This window comes from Tenrec ecaudatus, chromosome 2, assembly GCF_050624435.1.
Source record: "Tenrec ecaudatus isolate mTenEca1 chromosome 2, mTenEca1.hap1, whole genome shotgun sequence".
NCBI lineage: Eukaryota > Metazoa > Chordata > Mammalia > Afrosoricida > Tenrecidae > Tenrec > Tenrec ecaudatus.
Window position 1 is genome coordinate 12,655,556 of NC_134531.1, and position 11,347 is coordinate 12,666,902.

An 11,347-nucleotide genomic window follows, 5' to 3' on the forward strand; every position below is an offset into this window, starting at 1 on the left:
CACTGCTCTGTGTTCAATGCCTAGAGCACTATGTGTGTGGTATGGCAAGTAATCAGCGCTCAATAATGATTGAATGAATGGAGAAAGACACTTTTCCAGGAGGCCTAGAGGGACACTGTGGTTATGGTCTAAGCATTGCTGCATGATGCTTCTGTTGGCAGACCATTCCAAGGAGAAGCATATTTTTCCCGTCTCCCAAGGCTTTATTTTATTAGTCAAGGTGCTTTGAAAGGGTACAGGATGTCAATCCTACAGCTTCCAACCATGGAAGAAGAGCTGTCCACAGGACAGGCAGTGCCAAGGGGCCCACGAGGACGGGACGGGACTGCTTTGCCCCCTTCTTCCTCGTAGATCCAGTCACAGCCACACGACTTGTAATCCACCAATTCCTCCGCTTAAAGCAGAGACTGATTTCTTTCTCAGCGCTTTTGACAACTGGAACACAAAAGTACCCTTGGATGGTGCCTGGCTTAGAATCCGCTGGCTTGGTCACCCCCAGCATCACCTGGCCCGTCTTCACCACATTCAGCTCCTCCCAGACCACAGCCACAATTGGTCCCAAATTCATGTACTTCACCAGCCCTGGGGAGAACGGACAGTCTTTCAGGTCCATGGAGTGTTCCTTGGAGGCCTTAACTAACTTCATGGCCACCAGGCGGATCCCTTCTGCTCAAAGTGCTTGATGATGTCGCCCACCAGGCCGCACTGCACGCCGTCCGGCTTGATGGCGATGGAGGTGCGCGTATTTTGACCATGGTACAAGTCAGCTGGTGGGGGAACGGGTGGCTGGATCCAGGGAGCTGGAGTAAAGACAGGAAGCAAACCCCGGAGCCAGGAGCAGACTCAGGAGAAGCATATTCTTGGTGAATTTTGTGGGCTGTGCCATCTAACAAATTGCTGACATCCATCTGCAGGAAACCAGAATGGTACCCACCCCCAGGGAAAAAAAAAACCCTGAGTAGAAAGTACTGTCATTTGCACTGTCTCATAGAATCATCACAACAAATGGAAGGACTGTAGACACTCGGCCATGCCATCTTGTTAAGGAGCTCGACAAAGTGGTTGCAGCTATGGCTGAAACCTACTAACCATTGTGACGATGGGGCAGGACTGTGTGTTTCCTTCTCCTGTACGTAGGGTCGCTATGAGGCAGAGCCACCTCGATCCCACCTGACAGCTGCGGCTGCAGCCCTTCCGTTCATTGTTGCATGAAAGGCAGGGATCCTGTGGGCGAACCACAAGCACAGTAAACATGCGTGGCTCGGCGAAGAGCAGGAAAAGGAGTCTGAAATCTGGCCATCACTTCGAGCCTTTGTTTTCTCACTGGGAAAGGAGAGCTCGGTCCTCCCAGGGCAGTTACGAAGCTGAAACAAGACCAAGGAAATGAAAGTATAATGTCCTTTTCCACGGACTGGCACCTCCTGACAACGCGTCCAAAGTAGGAGAGATGAAGCCTCTCTGTCCTCCCTTCGAAGGAACATTCTGAACGCACTTCTTCTAAAACACATTTATGTATTTTTCTGGTAGTCTATGACATGTTCAATATTCTTCAAAAGCACCATAATTCAAAGGTATCCATTCTTGTTCTGTCTTTTTGTTTGTTTTTTGTTCCATCTTCCATCCTCGTTGCTCACAAGCATATGAGGGGTGTTAGGCTGGGTCAGCTACAGAAACAGATCCACTGACACTCATCTATGTGCAAGAAAAAGCCTTGTAACAAGAAGTAATTGTGTAAAAAAAAAGTAATTATGCATCAAGAACGCATCCCAGCCCAGTCCAACTCAACTCCAGAAGTCTAACAATAGTCAAAAATTCTAATAGTCCATAGGTCCCTCTTCAGATCCGCGCCGTCACATGCAATGATGCAGAATGCAGGACTATCACAGGCTGGTGGGTGCAAAGGCATGTGGATCCAAGTCTGTGGAAAATATGCCAGCTCTCTGGGTCAGCAAGGAGGATGACCGAGGCAGAGAAAGAGAAGGAGATGTCCTAGACCCTCCTAAAGAGGAGGCCAGGCCCATAGGGAAGGGCTATCGGGCTATGACCTGATGGAAAACCACTCTATACGTTTATATCTTCAAGCCAATGTGAAATTATGTAACTACCACATGAGGTGATTGAAAATACCCTGACTTAGGTCAGCTTCACCTTCTTCCTCAAAGTGACATCTTCGCTTTTCAACCCTGCAATGAGATCTTCAGCCGCAGATTTGCTCATTATAATGAGTCTTTTAATTTCCTGGCCACTGCTCCTAAGGGTGTTGATTGTGATTACACACACACACACAAACACACACAAAGGAAATCCATGAAGTTGTCTATCTTTTCTCTGATTACATGAGGTTACTTAGTGGCTCATATAAAACACCAGGCATCAATTCCCAGCCATTACATTTAATGTACAGCCACCACCCCTCTGTCTGTCAGTGGTGGCCTGAATCTTGCTATAATGTTGAACAAGCTTCAGTAGACTCTGTAGATTAACACAGGCTATGAAGAAAGACTTGGTGACTTACTTCTAAAAATCAGCCAATGGAGAGAATGTTAATCCAGGTAGACTAGAGAAACAAATCCAGTGACACTCATAGGTGTATAAGAAAGAAATTTATGAGAGGCGGGAGGGGGAAAAAAAGAAAGAAATTTATATAAAAGAGCAATTTATATTGAGAAAACATCCCAGCCCACTCCATATCAAATCCATAAGTCCAATATTAGCCCATATGTCCAATACCGATATCGGACTCATACAAGACATGCTTTGACGCCGAATGCAGGAAGATCACAGGCCAGTGGGTGGAAAGTCTTGTGGATCCAGTGGCGGTGGAGGCGTCTCAGCACTAGTGTGGGTATCCCCATGGCTCCTCCAGCTCCATCTGCTTAGCTCCATGTGGCTTGTCAGCAGGAAGACAAAGCAGAGTGTGTGTGTCCCATCTCCAGGGAGGAAGACAGGAGTTTCCAGAATCCTCAGGAGAAGGCCATGCCCACCCAGAGGCCTCATTGGCTATGACCTGATTGACAGGCTAAATTCCAACCCCTAAAACTATTTAACAAGTTGACATGAAACAATGTAACTACCACAGAAACCCTGTGGGTCACTACTGTTCAACAGTTCCATCCAAAACCCATCGTGGGGACAGCGCAGGACCAGACATACTGCATAGTTCATGGGCTCGCCATGAGTCAGGCTAACTCTATGGGGCCTCACAAGATCTACCAGTTGGGGGTACATACCCCTGACCTAGCACCCTCCGCCACTCCATCCCATCACGACTGTGAGCCTCTCCGTATAGCTCTCATTGCTTTGGCGTTCCAGGTATCTGTTGTGGACCAACATAACACTCAAAACTTAATTGGACACTTGTTTATTATTATCTCTCACAGTTCTGGGGGTTGGCTGGGCTCAGCCAGGTGGTGCTTGTTCAAACCTGTCCTGGGATTACAGCCGGCTATCACCTCAGCCGGGGCTGCTTTCATCTGAAGACTGCGCTCAATGGCCGTACAGCGAGGGCCACCCACAGCGGACACTGGCTATGCTAGGGCTCTTGTTCTACATGAGACTCCTGGTGACTTGGGCTCTTCACAGCTTGGTGCAAGTGGAAGCTGCTGGCTCAGGATGGGCTTGGTTCAGAACTCCACCAGCATTATTTCCACCATAGTCTGCGGATCAAAGTCACCACAGACTCACCCAGATTCCAGGGTGGGGAGAAATAAACGCCCTCTCTTGGTGGGGGAGGAGGAGGTCATAGTGCCAACAAGTATGTGGGAAGGGAGCTACCGCTGCAGCCATTTTTGGAAAATATGCACCACTGCACTTGGCTTTGGCCTCAACCTGTAGCTAAGCTCTCCAACGGCAGATACATTTCTATTTTCACACTGTTCTTCTGGGTTTAATTGGCCATAGAATAATATTCCCCTTTTTAAAAAGGGAAGAACTGCTGCCAAGGCTACGTTTGGCCGTTGGTTATTAGCACAAACCTTTTTATGCCAAAGTATTTAAGCCTAATGTTCAGGGAGCTGAGGGCATGAGAGAACTCTCCACACAGAGAAGCCGCCTTTGATGTCCATACGTCATCGTCATCCAGACCCATGGGTCCCATTCCCTCAAAGAGAAGCAGGCAGAGACGTGTAAAATGCATCAGTACAAACATGTCACCAGAATGAAAACTCTGCCAGCCACCTGAGCAAGAACCGCATCCGTGAGCTTGTGCTGCCTGACAGAACTGCCCTGAGTAGACAGCTTTAACAAACACGACTCCATTCTCTCAGAGTTTAGAAGGCTCCACATCTGAATTCAGGGTGCCAGCAATAAGAGAAAGCTTTCTTTCCTTGTCTGCTCTGAGGGAAAGTTCTCGTCGTCAATCTTTCCCTCGGTCTAGGAGTTTCTACTCACAGGCCCCCCCACCCGGTCCAAAGCATGGACTCTTGTTGTTGCTGCTGTTGTTTTTGTTTGGTGCTAACATAAACGGCCCTTGAAAAAGAGGAAGATCCTCCACATGATGGACAGACAGGCTGCAGTGCTGAGCTCAGGCGTGACAACCACTGTGAGAATGGTGCACTACCAGGCAGCGTTTCACTTTGTAGGACACTCGGTGCATGGCACCTAACAACATCAAATAGGTCTATAAATATGTTAGAACATACAGAGGGGAGAGTTATGAACATTTCTTTTTTAATCATTTTATTAGGGACTCATACAACTCTTATCACAATCCATACATACATCAACTGTGTAAAGCACATTTGTACATTCGTTGCCCTCATTGTTCTCAAAACATTTGCCCTCCACTAAAGCCCCTGGCATCCGCTCCTCATTTACCCCCCTCCCTCTCCGTTCCCCCTCCCTCATGAACACTTGATAATTTGTAAATTATTATTTTGTCATCTCTTACATTGTCCAACGTCTCCCTTCACCCACTTTTCTGTTGTCCATCCCCCAGGGAGGAGGTCACGTGTAGATCCTTGTAATTAGTTCCCCCTTTCCAACCCATCCTCCCTCTACGTTCCCAGTATCGCAAATCGCACCACTGGTCCTAAAGGGATCATCAGCCCTGGATTCCCTGTGTTTCCAGATCCTATCTGTACCAGTGTACATCCTCTGGACTAGCCAGATTTGTAAGGTAGAATTGGAATCATGATAGTGGGGAAGGAAGCATTTAGGTACTAGAGGAAAGTTGTATGTTTCATCGTTGCTACATCACACCCTGAATGGCTGTCTCCTCCCCAAGACCCTTCTGTAAGGGGATGTCCAGTGGCCTGCAAATGCACTTTGGGTCTCCATTCTGCACTATCCCCTGTCATTCACAATGATATGATTTTTTTGTTCTGATGATGCCTGATACCTGATCCCTTCGACACCTTGTGATCACACAGGCTAGTGTGCTTCTTCCATGTGGGCTTTGTTGCTTCTGAGCTAGATGGCCGCTTGTTTACCTTCATGTCTTTAAGACACCAGACACTATATCTTTTGATAGCCAGGAACCATCAGCCTTCTTTGCCACATTTGCTTATGCACCCATGTGTCTTCAGCGATTGTGTTGAGAAGGTGAGCATCATAGAATGCTAGTTTAATAGAACAAAGTATTCTTGCATTGAGGGAGTACTTGTGTGGAGGTCGAATGTCCATCTGCTACCTTAATACTAAACCTATAAATATGTGCACATAGATCTATTTCCCCATCCTCATATACAAGTATATTTACATATGCACATGCCTTTATTTAGATCTCTATAAATGTCCTTTGTCTCCTAGCTCTTTCCTCTATTTCCTTTGACTTTCCTCTTGTTCTGCTATCATGCTCAGTCTTCATTTGGGTAATTTCTCTTGGTTACATTATCCTTGATCAAGCCCTACCAGGCCTCCTATACCCTCCTCACCACCAATTTGGATCACTTGTTGTTCCCTTGTCCCTGGGTTTGTTAACACCACTACCTTTTCCCCCACCTCCCCTCTTCCATGTCCCCCTGGAACAGTCGGTCCCGTTTTTCTCCTTCAGATTGCTCATCCAGCCTCTTATGTAGACAGGCCAGCGGAGATAATAACATGCATAAAAACAGGACAGAGCAAATCCAAGCAACAAAATAAAACAACAAAAACAATATGCCAATGACAAAACAAAACGAAACACAAGAAAGAAGAGCTTTTAGTTAGTTCAGGGACTGTTTGTTGGCCTTTAGGAGTGTTTTCCAATCGAGTCCGTTGGGGCTCCAAGCCCTGGCCCCAAAGTCTATTTTCGGTACTCCCTGAGGACTTCGTTGCTCTGTTCCCCTTGCTGTTCTATTCCACACCCTTAGTGTTTTGCCTCGGTGTGGTGGGATCAGATGGGGCGGAATTCCCACACTGTGTCTCCAGTGTTGTCACCTGCAGGGCTATGGGTCAGTGAGGGATGTCGTGTCTCATAGTGAGGCTGGCCATGTGGTCTTCTCTGTGGATTGGCTGCTCTGAGTGGGAATATCGTCCCCAAGGCTTGGTGGGCCAGGATGTGCTCCACTCTCTCTTCCTCCCCCTTCATTTGCTCCCCTCGCTGTCCTCTAAAATAACTTTTTTCTGGGGGAAAGGACAGGTTTCCACGTAGTTGGGATTGGGGCTGGCCCCTCAGACCTCTCCACTGGTTCCCTACTCAATGCTGGCATGTTACATTCTCATCTTGGAGCACTGGTCTGAAGTCTGGTCCCTCTTTCCCTGTGGAGATATAAACAATACCCTTCCCTTGGGTGGGTTAGTGTCCTGTGTCCCCGCTACCTCTTTCTTTTTTATCTTTTTCTTTCCTTTACACACCTCCTTTTTAGTTGTCTACCTGATATATCCCTGGATTTGGTCTGGTCCCTGCCATGCTGCCTGTTTCTCACCCCAGGAATGTTTCTATACAGCAGCTTTTTCCCTGTGCCCCTTTGCATTTTTCTTTTTAAAGCTTATCTCAGCAGATTCGTGTTGTACTTGTCCTTCTGTGCTTGGCTTACTTCACTTAGCATGACTTCCTCCAGTCCTTCCCATGCAGCAATGTGCTTCATATGCTCATCGCTCCTTTTTAGTGATGCATACTATTCCGTTGTATGTATGTACCACAGATTTTTAATCCACTCGTCAGTTGATGGAAATTTGGGCTATTTCCAACTCCTTGCAATTGTGAACTGTGCCGCAATGAACATTGGAGCACAGATGTCTGGCCTGGGTTTGTTTCTTGCCTCTTCTGAGTATATGCCCAGTAGGGGGATTGCTGGGTCATATGGTAACTCGATTTCCATCTGTTTTAGATATTGCCAGATCGATTTCCATAGTGGCTGTACATACTTACAGGTCCACCAGCAGTGGATGAGAGTTCCTCTTCTCCCCACAGCCCCTCCAACACTTGTTGCTTTCTGATTTTTTGAATTGGGCTACCTTTGAGGGTGTCAGGTGGTACCTCATTGTTGTTTTAATTTGCATTTCTCTTATGGCTAAAGATCAGGAACATTTTCTCATATGTTTGTTGACCATTCGGATTTCTGCCCCTGTGAAACTTCTGTTCAGGTCCTTTTCCTACCTCCTTAGTGGGCAATTACCTTTTTTATTTTTGGAAGCTAGCAGAGTATTGTAGATTTTAGTAATAAGGCGTTTGTCTGATGTGTCATTGCTAAAGATGTTTTCCGAGTCCGTGGACGCTCTTATTTCTCTCTTGATGAATTCTTTCGATGAACACAGGTGTTTTATCTTCAGTATATCCCATTTGTCAATTTGTGCCTCCTCTGTGTATGTGTCCTTCCCTATTTCTGATAGCCTGTGTATTCCCTGCGCCAAAGTTCTCAAGTTGGTCCCAATTCCCTCATTGATGGCCCTAATAGTTTGGGGTTTAACTTCAAGGTCTGTGATCCACCTTGAGTTTATTCTTGTGCGTGGAGTGAGATAAGGGTCTTGTTTCGTTTTTCTGCAGACAAATATCCATTTTTTTCCAGCACCACTTGTTAAAGAGAGCATCTGCTTCCCATTGGACATTTTTGGGGCCCTTATGAAAGATCAGTTGTCTGTATGCTGATGATTTTATTTCTCGGTTTTCAGTTCTTTTCCATTGTTCTGAGGATCTGTCATTGTACCAATACCATGTGGTTTTGACAACTGTGGCTGTATAGTATGTGCTAAAGTCAAGTAAAGCAAGCCCTCCCACTATGTCCTTCTTCTTGAGGAGTTCTCTGCTAGTTCTCAGCTTCTTCCCTCTCCATATGAATCTGGTAATCAGTTTTCCCTTTTATTTGAAGGAAGATGAGGGTAATTGTATCGGGATTGCATTAAACATATAGTGCCTTAGGCAGAGCTGACATCTTCACTATATTGAGTCTTCCAGTCCACAAGCATGGAATAGTCTTCCATTTGTTGAGGTTGCTCTTGGTTTCTTGTAATAGCGTTCTATAGTTTTCCCTTTATAGATCTTTTGTTTTTTCAGTCAGGTATAGTCCCTAGATATTTCAGTTTGTGTTTGGCTATTGTGAAGGGTACCACCTTTTTTTATCTCCTCTTCTGTGGTCTTATCTGATGGGTATAACAGTCCGATGGACTTCTGTTTGTTGATCTTGTATCCTGCCACTCTGCCAAACTCCTCTATTGCTTCCACTTCTCCCCTTGTGGAGCTTTTGGGATTTTCCATATATAAAATCATATCATCTGCAAATAACGATAATTTCACCTCTTCCTTCCCCATATAAATACCTTTGATGTCTTTTCTTTGTCTTATGCTGTTAGCTAAAACCTCCAGCATGATATTAAATACGAGTGGGGACAAGGGGCATCCTTGTCTGGTCCCCTTTTTCAGTGGGATTGTGTTAGTCTTTTCTCCATTGACTACCACTTTGGCTGTTGGTTTTTCATATATAGCTTGTATTGTCTTGAGGAATTTTCCTTCCATTCCTATCTTCTCAAGTGTCTTAAACAGGAATTGGTGTTGGATGCTATCAAATGCTTTTTCTGCATCTATCGATATTATAATGTGGTTCTTATAGCTTTTCATGTCAATGTGGCGAATGATACTAATGGTCTTTCATATGTTGAACCATCCCTGCATCCCTGGTATGAATCCCACTGGGTGATGGTGAATTATTCGTTTTATATACTTTCGTATTCTATTGGCCAATATTTTGTTAAGGAGTTTTGCATCAATGTTCATTAGAGATATTGGTCTGTAGTTCTCGATTCTTGCCCAATTTTGGTATCAGAGTTATACTAGCTTCATAGAAGGAGTTCAGGAATTTGCCGTCTTTTTCTATGTTCTGGGACAGTTTGTGTAGGATTGGTATTATTTCTTCCCTAAATTCTTGGTGGAATTATCCAGTGAAGCCATGTGGTCCAGGGGATTTTTTCTTGGTAATCCCTTAATAACCTTGTCTATTTCTTCTATTGCTATGGGTCTGTTGAGATTCTTGATATCCTTTGGGGACAGTCTAGGGAGGGATTGTTTTTCCAAGAATTTGTCCATGTCTTCCAAGTTGTTGAATTCATTGGAGTACAATCCTTCGTAGTACTGTGTAACTACCCTTTTGATTTCAATAGGGTCTGTTGTAATGTCCCCTCTTTCATCCCTTTATTCTTACTATTGAAATTTGTTCCCTCCTTTCTTTGGCTAGGTTTGCCAGTGGTCTGTTGATTCTGTTTATCCTTTCAAAGAAACAACTTTTAGCAGCATTAATTTTTTCCATCGTTTTCTTATTTTCCCTCTCCTGAATCTCAGCCCTGATTTTTATTATTTCTTTTCATTTGCTATTAGTGGGATTGTCCTGCTGACTCTGCTCTAGTTGTAAATTCTGAGCCAGCAGATCAATCACGAGTCTCTCTTCCTTTCTCAGGTGCGCATGTATTGCTATGAAACTTCCTATGAGAACTGTCTTTGCTGTGTCCCATAAGTTTTCGTACGTCGTGTTCTCATTCTTGTTGGTTTCTAGAAATTTCCTAACCACCATCAAACTCTTTAAGGGAATGAGTCACTGAGTACAGGAACCCAGGGCCATTGGTCTGGAAGGACATCAAGATCTCCTGGCACAACCTCATCCACACAGAAAACGTTCTGCATCCTACTTTGGTGAATAACAACGAAGGCCTTAAAAGCGTGCAAGAGCCATATAAGGCACACTCACTAGGCTCTTCCTGCCCAAAGAAGAGTGAAGAAAACGAAGGACTCATGGAAACAATTCATCCAAAGGACTAATGACCCTCACTAGCCTCAGTGTCCATAATCCGGAACTATCAGCTCTCTGAATGAGACCACATTAGAAGGTCCTGGATGGAATGAGAAAGTGTGTGGAACAAAGATCAAAGTCATAAAGAAGACTGGGTTTACTGGTCAAATAAAAATGGTGAAACCTCTAAGTCTATGACCCTTCGTCACCCTGGAACTGATCTCACCCATGGGGTTAAAATTTCAGCCATACAATAGACGAGTCTGTAAGGTGAACAAGAGCACAGCCATGAGAGATCCGAAGGGCAGCATTTGCTCATGGACAAAGCTCAAAACACGGGAAGGGTTAGGAAAGAAGAAGAAATGGAAAAGGGAATTAATTATGAGGTAGAAGTTCCAGGAGTAATGTTACATTGTAGGGATGGCACTCAATGACTTGAAATTGAATGTGTATAAATTGTTAAATAGAAAAATGTTTGTTCTGTAAACCTTCACTCGATCCACAATAAGTATTAAATATTAAACACACGCGAGCCATGAATTTTCAGAATAAGCACATCTGTCTTGGAAGAAGATAGAAGCAAGGTTCCTAGGATTTCATTTCATGTGCTTTGGACATATTCTTGACAGGAACTAGTTTCTGGAGAAGGACATCCTGCTTGTAGCAGTAGAGGGCCATAGAAGAAGAGGAGGACCCTCTAGGAGGTAGGTTGACAGAGGGGTGCGACAGCAGACTCAACAGTACCTACGAATAACAACAGAAGTAGGAGCCTTGGTGGTGTAGTAGGTTATTCTTTGGGCTGAAAACCATGAAGTCAGCAGTTCGAAATCACCCGCTGCTTCATGGGAGAAAGATGAGGCTTTCTACTCCTGTAAAGAGTTACAGTCTCAGGAACCCACAGGGGCAGTTCTGCCCTGTCCTACAGGGTTGCTATGAATTTGAATTTAATCAATGGCAGGATCTAGGAATAGAGCATGGGACAAAACAAGCAGAAGCCCGTGTCTGCGTGGAACTATTGATCATGGCAAATCTTTCCATTCTCAAAAGTAGACTTAATTTTTAGAAGTAGCCAAAAGTAATTAAGGAGCACAACTTGCCAGGGATGTGATCAATTGTACCAAACACAAGTTGCAATTGTATACAAATGAAACAGATTTTTCTCCTCCTATACCTGTTAGACTAACCTTTCTGGGCAATAAATTACACAGGAC

General features: G+C 44.8%; 1 pseudogene; it reads right to left on the reverse strand.

The window, feature by feature from the left end:
- Positions 1-215: 215 nt before the first annotated feature.
- On the reverse strand, positions 216-1,092 carry LOC142439630 (putative nucleoside diphosphate kinase; annotated as a pseudogene).
- Between the last annotated feature and the right edge of the window lie 10,255 nt (positions 1,093-11,347).